This window comes from Cheilinus undulatus, linkage group 16, assembly GCF_018320785.1.
Source record: "Cheilinus undulatus linkage group 16, ASM1832078v1, whole genome shotgun sequence".
NCBI classification, from domain to species: domain Eukaryota; kingdom Metazoa; phylum Chordata; class Actinopteri; order Labriformes; family Labridae; genus Cheilinus; species Cheilinus undulatus.
Genome location: NC_054880.1, coordinates 42889722 through 42909987, shown reverse-complemented (window position 1 = coordinate 42909987; position 20266 = coordinate 42889722). Strand labels below are relative to the sequence as shown.

The window sequence follows — 20266 nt, the reverse complement described above, 5'->3', positions numbered from 1 at the left end:
GATATAATACAACTGTTCAGTGTTGACATTTAAATACCTGCTCTTCCACACAGGTATACTCTCTGAAATAACTGGTCTTTGTAGGATTAAAGCAGAGGCTGTTATATTTTCTGCCACATGTGCACCTTGACTATTCACGTCGCCCCCTTGTGCCAGTTTCAATACTGAAGCTGCCTGTTTTTGCACATTTCTTTATTTTTTTTAATGAGATGGCCCGATTAAAGAGCATTAACAAGAGGAGATGGTGGGGTGCAAGAGAAAAAAATAATTGAAACAGGGATTACCTTGGTCTGGGGCCCATGCAGACAGAATTAACATCCAGCTCTGCCCAGCTGTATCACACACAGATCAGTGTTACTAATATCACTTTGTTATTAGCTTCACTACCCCCCCCCAACTGTGAGATAACAGAGGATTACCCAAGGTGCTACGGCCAGTGAACCAGGAAAAACTGTGTGATTTGTCTCAGCATGGCTAATTAGTTTGCTGTTTGCATGGGTGATGTGAATCAGCTGATCTTTTGACAGAAGGCCGGCTTTGGAGGCTTTATTGTATCACAGTACAAACACTCATGTATAAACATGCTGAGTGGGCTCCTTTTTGCATATGCATGCACAACCAGACTAAAGCATTAAATGAGACTGTTGAGCAGCATGGGAGGGGAACCATGATGGGGATTTCTGCAGGTTGACGTCCTTTGGTCACTTCACCCTGCGGTGATGTTTCAACTCAGGGTTTGTTTACACACTTCTGTCATGTTAATGAATGCTGCTGACACACAGGGGGTCTGGATGCTGCATAATGGGTGCTGTTTTTGATCCGTGGGTTTGTATGCATGCAGGTAATGCGTGTTTGATTTATATTCTAGCTTACACCTACCAACAGCTGTAAAGTCTAATATTTAGCCTAAATTCTTTATGAATGTTAAACGTGGGGGTCATGAGACGCTGATAGTGCCCAAGTCTGTCTTGTTGTCCCAGTAATCCTTCTTCAGTTTCTTGAGTTTATTCACTATTTGGTCAGGTGATCCAAGCCTTCTTGAACTACTCCTCTGTCGATGCCCAGATTACAACCAAACATTTTGTCTCCCCAGCAGACCACTTTTACTCCATTTCCTGCTCATCTTCACAACCTACAATAAGACACGCCCACTGATGATGTCACGGTTCCATAGAAAGGACCAACTGTTTCTGGTTCCAGCTGAGAACAAACCTTTCAGATTCAGAACCAATTATTTTGGGGTTTGAATGCGCCGCCTAGTTCAGAATTAGGTTCAGAAACCAGATCGAGCACGGCAGTGTTGACTTGGCAGTGATTTTTAATTTTAGTCTTAGTTTTAGTCTTTGAATGAAATGCATTTTAGTTTTAGTCACATTTCAGTCATTTCTACCCTTTTTAGTTTTAGTCGAGAAAAACTGAAAAACATTTTAGTCTAGTTTTAGTCCATAAAAAGTCCTCACATTTTAGTCTTTACTTTCAGTCCAAGCATTTATTCTCATGCCTGAATCTGTTACCAAATCATGGTAGTGTGTTCTCTGCACCCTACTAAACCTGGGGTCCCTGCTTTCTACAGCTGAGAGGCAGAATAGATACAGCTGCATTGTATTTTGACAGATTTACCCACAGTGGAGAAATATCATGGATTTTAAAATGAAAACTAAAATACATTTTAGTCTCGTTTTGGTCATTTATACAAATACTTACCTTACTTTTTGTCAGTTTAAGTCATTAAAGCTCTATTTTCGGCTAGTCTTATTCTAGTTTTTCTCATGGGGAAAAAAGGCTGCCGACAAACATTATTAGTAATAGTTTCAGTCAATGACATTAACACTGCAGCACAGAGACGTTCCAGTCTAAAAGGCTCACCAGTGCCTTCAAAAAAAACTTGAAATATTTTTAAAATGATTCCAAATCATATATTTCAGCCATTTTGATGAAAATGTAAGCATACTGTTAGTTAAATAAAGAAATAGTTACATAAATTAGTGTTATCAATATACAAGTGTTTTATCAGTAGCATTGTTGCTAGCATCCTGGCTTACAGTTACCTCATTAAAGAGCTTAATAATGTTTCACACTATCATTGGGTTCTAAATTTGAAACTATTTATTTGTGCCACTTTTCAACAATTTTATGTGCCTAATTTTGCTACTGTTATTTGCCACTTTTTTCAGTTTTGTGCAATTTGTGCACAAATTTACAATCCACATATGCTAATATTCACGGCCAAAATATCAGATTTAAATATTGGCAAAAATGTTGATATTTGCTGATACCGATAATCACCTTTTTTTGCTAATATCTTTTGATGCCGATAATATTGTGCATCCCTATTTTTCAGCCCATTTTTTTTCCACCTTTAAACCAATTCTTGCTGCTTTCCAGCTGTTGTTGCCTCTGTTGACCCAATATTTGCCACAATTAACGTCTTTACACCACTTTTTATGCCCATTTTGTTCCATTTTAATTGCATTTCACTGCTTGGTATGGCCACTTTTTGCCCGCTCAACCCATTTCTGCCACTTTTGGCCTATTTTTCTGCCTCTGTTAATCCATTTCCCCCACTTTATACTCCTATTTCACCACCTTTCCAACCCATTTTTGCCACTGTTAAATCCATTTCAACTCCTTTTCTGCCAGTGTCTTCTACTTTTAAGCCATGATTGCTACTGTTATTCCCTTCTACCACTTTATATGCCAGTTGTTGCCACTTAGACCCATTTTTGCCACTTTAAAATTCCAATTTCACCACCTCCCAGCCAGCATGTCCTTGTAGGCCCCATGTATGTGGGCTACAGTATGGGTCACATGTGGGCTTGTTTGTGGGTTCCACTGTGGCTCCACCTGTGATTGCCCGTGTGAACTGCAAGTGTGGATCAGCCCATATGAGCCCCACATAGGCCCCTAGAGATCCAATAGATCCTAGTAGTAGTAGTAAACATGAGCAATCGCAAGGATCTCTGGATGGGGTCTATCTGGGTCTCTTATGGGCTGATCTACACTTGAAGTTCACATGGGCAATCACAGATGAGGCCACCATGGAACCTTTGGACAAGTCCACATGGGACCTAAACTGTAGCCCACATATAACCCATATGGAGTCCACAAGGACATGCTGGCTAGGCACCAATATTTGCATTTTTTTTCTGCCGTCCTTATGGGCAGCCTTGTCTCCACATGACTGTTCTTAAACCTTACTATCCCTCCTGTTTGTAATGGAATCTACAGAATTTAATACTAATACATAAAAACCTTGATGAAGACGTAATAACTAGAACATATGCATAATGTACTGCATGTAGGACAAGGATGTCTGTGTAAATTATCACTGGCTGTAGCTGGAAGACAGCTTTTGTGAAATTATCGGGTCAGCATAAAGTAGTGCCAGAGCTCTTTGAAGTTGACTTTTTTGATATGGTTATGAATTCTCTTTGCATTGTAAATGAAAATGAGGTCTCAACTTAAATGCGCCTCTTGTGATAAAGTAGAAAAAGGAGTTTGTTTCTGGATAACCTCTGACTGGTAAAGCTGCGTTCCTTCTTTCTCTTTCATGCCCCTTTTTTGTTCGCTTGACTCTACTTACAGGCTTGATCCTGTTAGCCGAGCTCTAACTTTGAAGGGTATCTCTATGCTTTGTATCAGAGGTGAAGAAAAAGGCGTTTTTTAGCCCTTAACTGGGCTATAAATAGTAACAACACAGCGAGCAGATAAATAGTGTTGCTGAGGGATTATTTAGCCTTTTCTTCTTTTGGCGAGGAAGCTGTGGGGAGGGAATGGGAGGGTTGGCTGTTGGCTACACCAAAGCTAATACATTTAGTTCCTCTGTAGCATCCTTTCATTATTAAACTGTATACAGCTGGACTATCCTACTCCTCCTCTCTTTTTCATTATAGGATAAACCATTCTCTACTTGTTAGCAATGCTTCCCTTGGTAGCACACCCTTCCTTCAGGATCTCTAATTGTCCAGCTGTAAGCCATCTTATAGCATTTATCCCTTCCTGAAAGGCTTTTAGAGTCGCTTCCACTGTGAACTGCCATGCTGCTAAATCAGGTAGCTTGGTTACTGTCCTGACAGAAAAACATCCCCTTCATTCGTTTCGGTTTTAATCATATAAACGGTGCATTTAAAAGGGGATTGTTTTGTGTATTTTGCAGTATTCCACTCACACATTTTGCTCCATCTCTTCCTTGTTTTGCCCCTGTGCCATGTTCTAGCTTCCAACCCTTGGCCTGGTTAGGGCTCAGGAAGCCCCACAGCAGATTAGCTCAGGCTTTAGCTGTGGTCCTGACATCAAAGGTGCAAGGAGAGGGGGGGGGGCAGAGCGGACACACAGGACAGCGACTGTTGGCACCAACATGGAAGGGGTAAGAGGAGGACAGGAAACAAAGCTGAGCAGGACATCTAGAGGATAAAGGGCTACAGACACTGTTTAACATCAGTAAAATGTAGAAAAGAAACTACATTACAGGTGTAGAGTTTATTACAAAAGTTAAACAAAACTAACCTTGTCAACTTCTAAAGCTTACCATTGTGTCCTACAGGCAGATTTGGCTCATTTATTATTAACATGCAACATTTTTCACTCAGATCTGTGGGGTATACATCGTGGAATATAAATAAAAAATGTTCATTACTCCCCAAAGCCAAGCAATTGAATTTCCTTGTAAGAAGAGAACAGGATTAGATCAGATTAAAGATTTATGACCCAGCTGAGGGATTTTCATCGCCTGCGTTTGGTAGGCATTTAATCCATGGTCACATATTTACAGGTTAATGTCTAAATAGTATGAATAACATTTGGCCATAGGCAGGGTAACTTTACTGCCTATTATTGTTTAACTATGTTCTTACTGACTTTGAAATATTTTGTTTCCATGTTCTGTAATCCAAAAAAAAAGAACCAAAACATGCAAGCCAGTGCAAGACACCCAAGCCTGTACCATAGAAAATGACTGTAGCGCCATCTCCGCCTGCAGCATGAAACATTTCATAGATTAGACACCTAAATCATTCTATTTTTTAAAAAACCTTGAAATCCCCAATCCCACCTGACCCATGATTAAACACAGTGTGTGCATACAGCCGCTCTTTCTGGTTTAAAGCAGGGATTCCTAACCTTTTCAACCCCAAAAATAAAGGTACCAGAGACTTAGGACCCCCACTGTGCCTGAAGGCCGTTGAACCCTGTCATGCATGTTCAAGAATATTCATGTGCAAACAAGGCTATAAATGGGATAAACATATGTTTTAATCTTTGCCATATAGTCATCTTAAAAACAGTAAAACCCTTTTCTTAAACAAAGTAAAAATGGGTAAAAGTAGAAAATACAAACAAAAAAGTGAGTAACAGTGGCAATGTTGGCTTAAAAGTGGCAGAATTTGGAAGACAAGTGGTAAAATCAGATTAAAAAGTGGCAAAAATGGGTTCAAAGTGGCAAAATTTGGTTGAAAAGATGGTGCAAAGGGATTTAAAAAGTGGGAAAATTGGTCTAAACTGGCAAAAATGGGATAACAGAGCAAATAAAAAAGGCAGAAATTGGCAACAATTGGCAAAAAAAGGCATAACAATGAGGGAATGTGGTTAAAATTGACAAAAAAAAGTAGTGAATAAAGCTTAATTGGGGCAATAATGGGTCAACAGAGACAACAATAGGCAGGAAGTGGAAAAAAAAAAGTTTTGAAGTGGCTGAAACGGGCAGAAGGTTGGTGGAAATGGGTTTAGAATTGGAAAAAAAATGGCATAAGTTTTAAGAAATGGGAGGAAAAGTTGGTAAAATGGGGTTAAAAAGTGGAAGGAATGAATAAAAGAGTGGCAAAAAAAAGCACAAATTGCACCAAATAGATGAAAAGTATAAAACAGTGGCAACATTGGGTGGGAAAAGAGGTTAAAAAGCATCATAAATAAATACTTGAATCATTAGAACCCAAAGAACAGGAGGGCCCAGTCTTTCAGACTTAAGCGGGTGAAAAGGAGGATTTTTAGGGCCCAGAAACCTGGGGACTTAAGGAGTTATTACAAAGGTACGGTGTGTAAGCTATACTGTATTATTTTCCTAAATAATAATGACTCTTATCAAGCAACACTTTTTTCAATTTGTGCCGTAGTATAAAGCCATATTAAAAATGTAAATCTCTTTCCTTAAACAGAGTAAAAGTGGGTCAAAATGGCAAAAATAAATTTAAAGTGGTAAAAGTGGTTAACAGTAGCAGAATTTGGTAGAAAATGTGGGAAAATCAGATTAAAAGCAGCTGAAATGGGTTTAAAGGGGCAAAAATGGGTGTAAAAGGTGGGGAAATTGGATTTAAAAAGTGGAAAAAGTGAGTCTAAACTGGCAAAAATAGTTTACTGGGGTAGGAAAAAAGCAATTAATGAATGTGGTTAAAATTGGCAAAATGGGCACAACATGGTAAATAAGGGTGAATTGTGGCAATAATGGGTCAACAGAGTCAACAATGGGTGAAAAGGGGGAATAATTTGTTTTGAAGTAGCAGAAGGGTTTCGAAGTGAAAAAAATGGCTTAAGTGTTAAGAAATGGGCAGAAAAGGTGGTGAAATGGCATTAAAACGTGGCAGAAATGGTTCTTGGTTCTTGGTTGGTTCTTTCCCCCTCTCTCCCCCTTCTGCGTGGGTACATCATTTATGATTTATTTAAATTTCAGTGCCCACACATCTTTGTTACAGCATATTTTTTAAAAGCCTTCGGCATCCCAAAGCATTCTAACAAGACTTGATTTTGATAATAAGACATCAGTCTAATAGAAACACATTAGTGCCACAAACAGTGATTGAGACAGAGAGAACGTTCGCAGTCATACAGTGGGGATTCAACAGGTCATAGAAGGAGCTTTATACCCTTAAACATGATCCCAGATCAGATAATGTGTTAAAGGTCACATAGTTGACCCTTTTAAGACAAGTTTATAATCCAGTATTGGATTTTTGCATGTCTAAAAACCCTCCATTTCAGTCCTGCTCAGAGCTGTTTCTGTGACTGTAGCTTTAAATGTTAATGAGCTGTCTGACCCCGCCCCCGACTCCGCCCCTCTCAGGAAATGAGTGTGGCTCTCCTGATCCTTTTTCAGCTGCCAGGATCAAGAGAGGAGGGCGGAACATTCTTCCAAGTGGGGAGGGCCAACCGAACCTAGGGGCGGGGCTAACTCCCCTTATGACATCATGAGGGGGAAATTTGAGAATGGCTTGTTTTGGCACAAATTTTCTGAAAGGTGGAGAAAGGGGGGGTGGTGGATTTTTCTGATTCTGATTCTGATTCTTCACTGATTTAAAAAAAGAAGAATATTCAGAGTAAACTTGCATAAAATACGGCTTCATTTATTTTCTAATTCTTTATTTAATTTGGGTGTTCCAGTTGTCGCTCGGTAATGGATGATAGTCACTTGCAGCATTCACCTTTCCCTGAGGCGGCCCTCCCTCTGCTATCCAGACTCGTGTTCGCAGAAGTGGTGAATTTGAGGCTAATTATCGAGCACACACTGCTGCTCGGGGAGCTCTGTGGCAGATCCCCAGACAGCACAAGTGTGAACATAAAATCACACACATGTGCGTGCACTCCTTCACACAACCACAGAGACAAAATATATTTTTTAGTGGGTGCTCACAGACGGGGCATTAAAGTCCCACTATTTATTTAACTGTAGCTAATTGAGTCCGTTGGGATTGTTTGTTGTTACTGAGCTTTCTTTATGAGTGAAGGAAGACAGAAGTGTATCTGTACAAGCATCCATCTTACAGCCTTTCCTTTGTACATAAACTCATATCAATCTACTGCATGTCTGATAATGTCTGTCTTAGCAGGTATATATTACACACAATCAATACATTATCATACTTGGATTTTAACAGATCTCTCTAAAGCAGCTTGATACTGGCAAATGGATGTCATTTATCTTATTTTTAACCTGAGAGCACAAACAAAATCTCTGCCATTTGAAACACCTGAGGTACCTGTCAGTGGTGGTTAATGATCTCCATTGGGTATTACTTCTGGGATGTCATATCATAATGAGATGTAACATTACTCTTTGTCTTGACAGCACGAAAGCACGTTTTGCTCAGAGTGATAAAATGCCTTTTGATTACCTTTTCTCCACCTAAGAGCTGGCATTGTCAGAGTGCTTATCTTTACACATGGTCTTCAGATGGAGCTTCAGACAAAGTAAGCAGGGAATATTTCCTGCATCCTGCCCAGTAGACAAAAAGGCAAACAGGAATTAGTCTGCCTTTTTTTCTGTCTGGCACTCAAGAAAAGCTACAACAATGCTAGCTTAAACACACAGTATGTAATTTGTGCATCCAGATGTCTCTGCATTTGACAGAAAAAGAAATGCAAGTAGTTTGATGGGGATAAAAAAAGCCTGAGTTTAAGGATTTGTCTATTGTTAAACAAATAATGCTGTTAAATGTCTGGCAAACAAAAAAAGTAGGCGTCATATTTACAAAGGAAGATATATCATCACATTTATACACGTACTGTTTTTTTCATTTGAAGTCATTTCATCAAATGAAAAAGCAGCAGCTGCTGTTCAAGACTATGAAATGTTTGCAAACTTCCTTTTAATTCTCTGATACATATTCTAGTGTTTCAGTATGCCTTTACTTTCATATAACACATGGATTTTGCTGGAACATTACTCCACACATACAAATACCAGGGTGCTTGTGGTCCGGGGCAATGGTTCCCCACTACTTTCCCTTGAAGCCCCCCATACTTAACCTTGCAAAGCAGATGGATTCCTTGTTTCTCACTGGCGAATCGATCTTGCAAAGCTCCCGTCTGAACCGTTTGTACCCAGTTAGAAAGTGACAGGACCAATAAGCGTCAAGGGGGCAGTATTTTCGGGCGGGGCAGAGTCGTGACATATGCAAGCAAACAAGAGGCTGGTGCAATTATTGAATTGATGAAAGAAGAACAAAGAACAGCAGTGAGTTGTTTTCTTTTCAAAAATGACAAAAGTCGTGTGCTGACATGTCTACAGTCGCCATGGTTCACATTATGGAGTTCTCTATGGAGTTTACTCCTCGGTAGTGGCACAACTCAGTTTCGGGCTACGATGTCACGTGTTTTGTTGCCCTGATTGGCCTGTAAAGATGTGACAGACAGAACATTCATCCAATCACCCCCTATTTTTTTTTTTTTTTTCAAAGGCTCTGCCATTTCCCAAACACTGTCTATGGAAGGTTTACCAGATGGATGTGTTTCACACATCCATCTGGCATGTTAGGTTAAAAAAGAGCGGAAATGACAGAAGGAAAACAAAAGAAAATATTACCATCAGAAGGAGCAAAACTACTCCTGTGTCTCTCCCTCTTCCCTGGGACTTTTCTACTTTTATATCACTTTAAATGGAACCACAATGCCTTTAGTTATCAGTGAGATTTGTGTTTCCAATGTGCTGCCAAACATTCTTAAAGTGCCTCGATTTATGTGACAGTAAAAATTAATTCTCGCCAAGTGAGAGAGTTTTACTGTTTCTTCTAGCCATAACTTAACTAGTGGAGCTTCTTCTTTCTTAAGTTGAAGCATTTTTTAAAAACGGTTGATGGTTTTAAGTGTGTTGTTGCTGCAGGATGCAGCACATGCTATTATTAATAAACTTGATCATTTCTCATCACTGATCTAACCCAGAGAGAAGAATGAAGACTTTTAAACTCACGCCGTCTTGGATCACATTACAGCCACTGGTGCACGATTAACAGTTTGACTAGAGAAGACCATACAGCGGTGCCAGCAGTTCTGTGCCATGGCGCATGCCATTATATGCGCCAGTATACATGCGCATTTTAATTGTTTGTCAAATTAGCTCAACAAGATTAACATTAAGAGTTCTTTAATCACCTTTAAAGCATCTTTTCACACAGGCAGTGGTGCTGCTAGTGGAAATGGACACATTCTACCAAGGCATTTATTTTGAAAATGCGCTCATTACGCAGCACCGTCTTCATGACAGTAATTGCAATGCCGTGGCTATTTTTAAATACCTTGTATCGTATAACCGTTTTTTCACCTATTCCTAGTACAAACTTTATTTGGCTATCACCCTGACCTCCCTCACAAACCAAAACATGCTAGCTGACGTGTCCATGGAGAGATCTGTGCATGCGTCTATTGTAACAGTCACTTCATTGACACACTGCTCCTTTCTCATTTCTCTCTTCCACTCTTGTAATGTTGTTGGCTGTGACGGTGGCTTTTACTCTGGCTTGACAAACGCCAGAAGCTTGCTCTGAATGAGTTTGTATATCCAGTCTACGGTTTAGCAGGCTAATCTCCACACTAGTATCATCACAAATGATGGGTGCTACCTGGTGCCAGAGGGACTGTCTGCCTTTGAGTCATACTGTAGATGTCATATCGGCTTACTGTTTTTTATTTTCTTGCTTCTTCTTATTCTTTACTAAGCATGCTCAGTTGGATAAACCCTAAAAGTTTAACTATAAATGTAACGCTCGATAGATTTACTGCACCTATGCAATGTGTGATTAATGAAACATTACGTGAATACTGAGTGCCATATCAAGTGCACGCGTGCTGATCTCTCATACCCTTCCCTTAGTCAGAGGCTGAAGTCCTCAAAGCAGTGGTACTCAACGTGTGGCTCTTGAGCAGCATGTGGCTCTTTTGTGATGTTTTGTGGCTCTTTTGTGTTTTAATTTGAAATATTATTTCCCCAGAAAACCTCCAAAAATGGAAACTTTGACCTCGGAAATGATCCATTACAAGTCACGTTAATCAGTTTGTTTCCCACACTTTTACAGTTGGCTTTAATTGTCAACCTTTATTTTTTGTCTTTATATTTTCTTTGCCCTTATTTGCAATTTTTTTTTGCCACTTTTAATCCATTTTTACTGCTTTAAGCCCACTTTTGTCACCTCTTTATGATTCTTTTTGCCCAATTTTTGACTCTTTTATCTTGTTTTTTGCTATTTTTGCCACTTTTTGCCCATCTTAGCTGCTTTTTGCCACATTTTTCCCATTTTTTTGCCTCTACTTGCTTCTTTTTGCCCATTCTTCCACCTTTTGCTGCCTGTTGCCCATTTTAGTAACTTGTCACTCCTTTTTTGTCATGTTTTTGCCACTTTTTGACCTTTTATGTCATCTGTAACTCATGATTGTGTCACTTCTCAGCAATATTTTGCCACTTTCTGCCTTTTTGCCACCTTTAATTCATTTTTTACTGCTTTAAGCCCACTTTTGTCTCTTCTTTTTGCCACTTTTTACCACTATTATCCAGGTTTTGCCCTCTTTTTTCCCAGTTTTTGAATCTTTTATCCTGTTTTTTTGCTATTCTTTCCAGTTTGCACTCATCTAAGCTGCCTTTTGCCACTTTTTTTTTCCATTTTTTGCCACTACTTGCTTCTTTTTGCCCATTCTTCTACCTTTTGCTGCCTGTTGCCCGTTTTAGTCCCCTGTCACTCATTTTTCATATTTTTGCCACTTTTTGCCATCTGTAACTCATGATTGTATCACTTTTCACTTCAATTTTGCTACTTTCTGCCCTTTTGCCACTTTTTTTCCACATTTTTATCACTTTTCCCTTTCACTTTTTGGCATTTTATGCCTACTTTGCCACTTTTCGCCCTTTTTTTTGTCCCTTTTTGACCATTTTGCCCCCTTTACTTATTTTATTGCCACTCTAACTCATTTATTCCACTTTTCACCACTTATATTGTAGCTCTTGCAAAAGAATTTTTCAACAATTTGACTCTTTGGTTTAGCAGGCTTGAGTAATGCCGCCTCAAAGCAAATGGCCAGGGTTCAGATTCAACCTGTGGCTCCTTTCCTGCATGTCATTCTCCACTCTCTCTCTGTCCCTTATATCTGCATTTCTGCTGTCTACTGTCCTTGAGCTTAAAAATCCCAATAAGAAAGCGTTAGAAAAACAAACATCGCGGTAGAAAATCTAAACAGTCCACATAGATGCTGTTTAGATTATATTTTATGTGCATAAGTTCACAGTTAAGAGGTTAATTATTTCAGTACATTAAAGGAAGAAAGTTACTTTTTTTGTTCCTCCATGCTAAAGAGATGATCCTCTGACTATTTTTTCCATTTAACTTTAATATTTGCCATGCCTCCCATGGGAGATTAGATGCACTTGGATGCAGGGACATTGTAAATGTCCTTGTCTTTGTTAATTACTGTCTGCTGACTTTGACCCGTTTCACTTCAGGAAAGCGGTGCCAGGTAAGGTTCCACCCAAGGGCCTTGTCCCTCTCACTCAGAGTAGCACACTACACTACTTTACCCCGTATGACTGTAAACCCCAGGCTCTCTCTGTCAGGGAAAGACTGATGCTGATTGACAGCGTACACAAGGTCTCTGTCACAGCAACTGTAATCACATTCACCATGGAAAGGCTGCAGCACACTCAGTCTTTGATGCCCGGATAGCCTAGAGGTAACAAACGCGTGAAAGATAGATTTTTTTACCATTCTGTAGCCTTGATATAAGACAGCTCAAGTACATGCTGTACTGTGTACCAGATCTTTCTACTGCTGAAACAGATGAGTCATCTGATGTGAATTTCTCTCCATGGTGTTCTGCTGCTAGTTCTGGATTAGTTTTATTGTGACCAGCCTTTCTTTGGCAGACCTTGCTGTCCTGTATTGTTGACATCGTACCATCATGTCTTCACAAACTGAGCAACGCCGGGTTTATCACTCTGCTGCCTCGTCTCCAGACGCTGCTTTCTAGTCTTTACTACTCTCTCTTAAGTCAGAGGATAAAGGAGCTTAATGGAAGACTCACATAACTCGTTCTTCACCTCAGTTTACCTCTGCTTTTCTGTGACTCTCAGCTGTCAGCAGTGACACATCAGTAGGCAAGTGAAGGCTATGTAGAGTAAAGCTGCTCCCTTTGCTACATACTAATGAGTTTACATGCTGGTGAAGATAACTGATATACAGTCGAAGTGTCTAATGCATGACTCATTCATTTGATGACGATGCATGATTTCAGAATACAGTTCCTCTGATTCTGAAGAAGTGCACTATATGTTGTAAATTAACAGAATAATTCACTGATATGGTTCCAGTTAAAGCCACTCCATCTGCACATCCACCCACACAACCTATTCAATTCCTCTTAAGTGCATCCTGCTCGCAGCTCCAGTATTAATGAGAGAGAAATTAACGACAGTGCGGCAATTGTGCTGCCATCAGGTTACTCCTGTCCCAATTAACTCATGTTGCCGTCGTAATTCTCATTATACTACCTGACCATTCTGAATGTCGGAGCTGAAATGAACATCAATTATTGCACACTTCCAGTGGAGCTATTTTAAGGGATGCAAATAAAGTTTGTTTGTTTAGGAGATGACTGCTGTGACAGCTTAAAAGTGGGCCGCGAGTAAAATGAGATGAGAACGGGGGATGAGCGATGTAGTGCACAGGAGGCAGACTGCTGTCACCTAAAAGTGGTGCAAATACCTACAGCTATACCTACAGTAGGCGTGAAGGAGAATGTGCATGTTTGGATAGGTGGTGCAGATACTTCCCTATTACCCTGAGTTATCATAATGTTATTTTAATGAAAATATACACAGAAAATTGGTAAATGTAAAATAAAACACAGTCATTTGTCGAGAATAATGCTGAAATCAAAGTAGAAAGTAAGTCTGCACACAGGCCTGTTAACAGATTTGGCTGGACTCCCGACAAATCAAAGACTGGGCCCTCCCATTCTTTGGGTTATAATGAAGAAAGTTTTTATTTGTGCCACTTTTTAACCACTTTTTCCACCCAATTTTGCCACTGTTTGCCTCTTTTTATCAAGTTTGCGCAATTTGCACATATTTGCCTCTTTTTCCGCCAATTTCTACCCCTCAAACTAGGGCTGAACGATTTGCAAAAATAATCTAATTGCGATTTTTTTCCCCCAATATTGTGATTTCAATTCAATGTGCGATTATTTTTAGGTCAATCTTAAGTATTTTTTGACAAATTTACGAAATAAATAATTCCATAATTAAGACTATGTGCATTGAAAACAATGATTTTTTTTTCAGAAGCAATTAATACTATTAATGAATTAATTAATTTATACATAATAGCATGAATCTGAATAAGGGGTTGCAACAAGCTTTAAGCTATAAAGAAGGCAGCTGGGGTGGAGGAGGTGAAGCTGGCTTCCAGCTAATTGCAGCTGGGGTTCACTATTTTTGCTCGTATTGCAATTGTGATTTCGTTTGCATTGTTTAAGGACATTATTATTTTTATATCCCTCATTCTGATTAGGAAAAATAAATGTAAAACATGAAAAGGAGGATTTTTGTCAACTTTTATATGAAAATGACACTCACGTAATGTGCATAAAACCTCTGCAAAAAATGGATTTATTAAACCGGTATTTTGACACATTTCAAAGTTAAAGAAATATTGCAACTTCTGTGATTTGTATATTGCAGCAGGCCATATTGCGATTTAATCTAATTTGCAATTAATTGCCCAGTCCTACCTCAAACCCATTTCTGCCACTTTTTTAACCCATTTAACCCACTTTTCTACCCATTTCTTAAAACTTTTTCACTTCTAAACCCTTTCCACTAATTTTCTGCCCATTTCTGCCACTTCAAAACAGATGTTTTCCACCTATGGTTGCTCATGTTGACCCTTATTGCCGCATTAATCATTAATTCCCACATTTTTCCCCCCATTTTTGGCCATTTTAACTACATTCACTTATTGCCACTTTTGCCATTTTCTGGCTTTTTTTTCCTGCCCTTTTTCCCATTTTTGCCAGTTAAGACCAATTTTTCCCACTTTTTAAATCCCATTTCACCACCATTTCCACTCATTTTTGCCCCTTCAAACCCATTTTCACCACTTTTTGATCTAACTTACCTACTTTTTCTACCAAATTCTGTCTGTATAAGCCAATATTGCTACAGTCATGGACGAAAGTATTGGCAACCCTGGAATCTTTCCAGAAAATACACCATTTCTCCTAGAAATTGTTGCAATTACAAATGTTTTGGTATCCACATGATTATTTCCTTTATGTGCATTGGAACAACACAAAAAATCCAAAGAAAAAAGACAAAATTGACATAATTTTACAGAAAACTCAAAAAATGGGCCAGACAAAATTATTGTCACCCTTTTAAAACTGTGGGTAAATCATTTTATTTCAAGCATGTGATGCTCATTTAAACTCACCTGTGGCAGTAACAGGTGCTGGCAATCTAGAAATCACAGCTGAAGCCAGTTAGAATGTCTAAAAGTTGACTCAACCTTTGTGTTGTGTGCCTGTGTGTGTCACACCAAGCATGGAGAAGAGAAAGAAGAGCCCAGAATTATCTGAGGACTTAGGAAGCAAAATTGTGGAAAAATACAAACAATCTCAAGGTTAAAGACCATCTCCAGAGATCTTGACATTCCTTTGTCCACTGTGTGTAATATAATCAAGAAGTTTATAACCTTGGCACTGTGGCTAATCTCCCTGGACGTGGACAGAAGAGAATAATTGACAAAAGAATGCAACGCAGGATAGTTGGAATGGTGGATAAACATCCTCAGTCAACTTCCACACAAATTCAGGCTGTCCTGCAGACTCAGGGTGCAAAAGTGTCAGCTGGGACCATACGTGGTCATCTGAATGAGATGAAGCGCTATGGCAGGAGACCAGGAAGAACCCCACTGCTGACAAAGAGACATAAAAAAGCCAGACTGGAGTTTGCAGAAATGTACCTGGGCAAGCCTCAATCCTTCTGGGAGAACATTTTGAGGACAGATGAGACTAAGGTAGAGCTTTTTGGAAAAGCAGGTCATTCTACTGTTTACAGAAAACAGAATGAGGCCTACAAAGAAAAGAACACAGTAGCTACAGTCAAACATGGTGGAGGTTCAAGGATGTTTTAGGGTTGTTTTGCTGCCTCTGGCACTGGGTACCTTGACTGTGTACAAAGAATCATGAAATCTGGGGACTATCGAAAGATTTTGGGCCACAATGTAAGGCCTAGTGTCAGAAGGTGGGTCTGCATCAGAGGTCATGGGTGTTCCAGCAGGACAACGACCCCAAACATACCTCAAAAAGCACCAAGAAATGGCTGGAGACAAAGCACTGGAGAGTTCTGAAGTGGCCAGCAATGAGTCCGGATCTAAATCCCATTAAACACCTATGGAGAGATCTCAAAACTGCTGTTGCAAGAAGCACCCTTCAAATCTAATAGACCTGGAGCAGTTTGCAAAAGAAGAGTGGTCCACAATTCCAGTTGAGAGGTGTAAGAAGCTTGTTGATGGTTATAGGAAGTGATTGGTTTCAGTTATTTCTTCCCAAGGGTGTGTAACCAAATATTAAGTTGAGGGTGCCAACAATTTTGTCCGGCCCATTTTTTGAGTTTTGTGTAAAATTATGTCAAATTTGGCTTCTTTCTTCTGTTTCTTAGTGTTGCTCCAATGCACATAAAGGAAATAAACATGTGTATACCAAAAACATTTATAATTGCAACAATTTCTGGGAGAAATGGTGTATTTTCTGGAAAAATTCCAGGGGTGCCAATAGTTTGGTCCATGACTTTATATTCAACCCCCCTAATGTGTCTATATTTGAGCAGTTGCTCTTTCTTAGCTCTTCATTGTCTTTGCTCTTTCCACCCATTGGCATTAACTTTGTTTCCATGTTACCGACAAGAGAAAAGACAGCTTTAATCCCACCAGTGTTTTTCCTCTACCATTGCACCTCTCGCTTCACTCGTTCTCCTCCATCCTTCGTTCTGCCTGGCTTGCTCATTTCCAACTGGCAGACATGCTGCTGATTAATGTGTTCATAATCACCACGGAGACAGAGAACGGTGATTAATACTAGTCATTTAACAATTTAACAGTAAGAACCTCCACAGAGAGTGTTTGTCTGAGTGTGTGTCTCTGACTGTGTTTTAATGCCTTTGTGGCCCAGCTTTTTTTTCCCATGATTGACTATGTTTGTGTGTGTGTATATGCTGATGATGTGGTTGTGCATGCACACTGCACTGTACATGTCAGTGGGATGATTTATGTATTTCCCCTCTAATGACTCTGTGGTAATTGTTGTAAAATGAAGGCATGTTTAAACTGCTTTGTCACCACGCCTTGCAACCGTGGATGATATTCAAGGTTGAAGAGGCAAAGTCTGATGTGATCGTTTCCTAAAATTTCCACTTGACAGAGATCTCTATGCTGACGGATCCTCTGGGACACAACAGAATAGCACTTGTATCGTCAGCAACGCTCACTCCTGATTTTTGTCCTCTGACAGTATATTATAATGAAAGAATCTCCAGGGTTTTACAGCCCAGTCTGTGGCCACCCAGCCTAATGACACGGGCCATTAATCCTTCATTAATCCACATGGTGAGGGAATGAGGATGGGGTGATATGTCTACCCGCATAATGCAGCCACTGCAATGTCCTCCATAGACCCAGATTTTATTTATATATATCCCACAGCAGGGCAGCAGTCACTGGTGACAGTGAAAGAGGATTTTCTGAGAATGGCTTGAGCTGGATCACAAAAACACATATTCAAGATACTTTCATGATTTATCATTATAATTAGCATCCAATTTTATTCCAGCAGGATAAAAATCCTGAGCCCATGACATCACCAGACTTGTTGGGGAATAACCCCGCCCATCTAACGTCGATTTAAAATCACTGAGCAGTTCATCTCAGTACAGTTTGTCGTTAGCTGATGTCACTTTCTTCATTTTAAGTTCCTGTTTGTTTATTGTGAAGGTAAATTTCCCAAATCTATTAGCCATCATAACAGAGAAATTTGTGGCAGAAAACAGTAAATGTTTCCCTAACTCCTGTCTCTCTGAGGATTGAATTTCTTGTGAGTGGGCGTGGCTTTAGCTCATTCAATGGTCACACCCACACCATTCCTTAGATTCTGATTTTGCGTTGTGATTTTTCACAATTTTGAAGCCTAATTTTATAAACTTAGTGATGTTTTCCATGACTGAAATTTGTCCTGGTAGCTCATAACACAGTGGTCTATCACAGTGCAAACCTAAAATAAAGATTTTTTTTTATCACTTTACAGGGACTTTAAACAGAGTCAATTGCATATTTAGGAACATCAAGGGTCGGGCCCATTGTTTGCACGTGACAGATTTTTTTTTTTTTTTTTTTTTTTTCCAGTGACATGCATTGATTTGAAAAGTTAAACTGGGTAAATAGTTGGGGTGTAGCAGTTCACAGAATGCAGTCATGGTTCATTATGCACCTGAGATTAAGGGGCACAACAGTAGGAAAAAGTAGCATAAAGTCCTGGATTCATGATAATAATAATAGTAATAATATTTTTATTATTATAATTAATAATATTTGTGTATTTGTTTTTACTTTTGGCATAAACCCTTATATCCAGTCCTTGAAAATACATCCTCTTATGTGTGGTCAAGTGTTTTGCCTTTATGTCACAGCGGGTAATTTGTCTTGGTAAAAAAAAAAGAATGGCAGCAGAAGGCAAAATTTAAGGCTGACGTTGCTGCTTTTTTGTGCTTTAAATCACTGCAAGGCTAAAAATGACAGAACTGTCCTCAGCTGAACTGAAATTGCAGTAATTCCTATTTTTCTGCCTAAGGCTTCTCTGTGTAATTGGTGAAGATGGATAATGTAAACAAGCAAATAACATGTCCCAGAAAATGGTGCTGAGGGGCAAAGTGACCCATGGTCAAAGCTTGATATCTGTATTCTGCAAGCAATTACTGCTATCTCATAGGAAGCTATATTTAACCAGTTAAGGACAGCCAAACAGCAGAAATGGAGTCACTCTGCTGTGCTGTACTTTCACAATAACCTTTTATGCTTGTTTTATGGTTTGGTTCTTGTTCCACATATTTTTTCTTGTAATTTTAACAATAAAAAGAGAAGGCTGTTATGGTGACTGTAGTCTTTAAATGTAACCCTCGTGTTTACACATCGTCTGAGTGCACTCCCACAAGAAGTTATGGCATGTGGATCGAACCATCTTTGTCTCAAATGTGCACATGTAGAGAAACACAAACTGTTACATTTCCTCATGTTAACTCTGGGAGTTAATCTGTGCTTTCAATCATCTGTGCTGTAAACAAACACCTGCAGTGAGCAGGAGCCATGGATTTATCCTGTGTAAGGTGAGGGGGATGGGTCTGGGGTGAAAGCTCATTGCTGACTCAGGAGGAAGCAGATGGAAAGACCGCTTTTAATTGGATGGCGGTTTTACGACAAATCGGTCACGGTCATGGGTGACGTATAAAAGATAGCTCTCCTCTTCTACCTAAAGGTGTATTCTGTGCTCTCTCTCTCCACTCTACTTGATTGATGACTTTAATATTTACCTGTGATCTCCTGCTCTCGACATCAGGCAGGATGATGAGAGGAAATAAAGAAACACATGGACTAGATTAATACCTTTAAAGCTAAATCAAGTATGTTACCATAAAACACTATACGAGCTTGTGTTATCTCCCCCGTATGGTTTTAGACTGGAGGACCAATAAAGGCTAATGGAAGAGGAGATCAGGCACTATCAGCTCAGGCCTTATCTCTGCTTCTCTGCTACATAATGGAAGAGACGTTGGCCCACTTCCACTTTTCTTTGATAAATGTAAGGCTTAATTTACCTGGCCTGTTTGAGTGTGACACGCTGAAGGAGAAATAAAAGTTTACACTAAGCAGATTGAAAGAGAAGCACACCTGCAATACTTCATGTGTGATTGGGTGTGAAACATTTTGTGTGTTTTTGGCATTTGGTGACGGGATTGGCCATCTGGATGTGCATCCATATTTTTACTGCTTATCCCATTGGGGATCGTGGGGGCTAGAGCCTATCCCAGCTGTCACTGGGCGAGGTGGGTACACCCTGGACCAGTTGCCAGTCATTCGCTGGGCCAGCATATAGAGACAAAAAACCAGGCACGCTCACATTCACACCTACGACCTAATTTAGAGTCACCAACTAACCTAACAAGCATGTTTTTGGTGGTGGGAGGAAGCCGGAGTACCCAGAGAGAACCCATGCATGCACGGGAAGAACATGCAAACTTGGCACAGAAAGCTCTAACCAGGAAGTGAACCGTCTTGCTTACCCCTGTGCCACCGTGCAGCCCCTTTAGATGTGCATAAATCTATTTTTGCATGTGTTACAACCACTGAAATTGAAACGCCTGCTTTGTCAGTACCAAAACAAAGATTTTGGTGCTTCATTTTTATACCCTGTCACCCTCAGCATGACCTCCATGTCACTTTAAATGAAAGGCTCAAAATCCCTTCTGGAAGTACTG

General features: G+C 39.7%; 1 protein-coding gene across 1 annotated transcript in view; it reads left to right on the top strand.

The window, feature by feature from the left end:
* csmd2 (CUB and Sushi multiple domains 2) overlaps positions 1 to 20266 on the top strand; it is a 443344-nt gene that overhangs the window by 166985 nt on the left and 256093 nt on the right. The gene's annotated exons all lie outside the window — the stretch shown is intronic.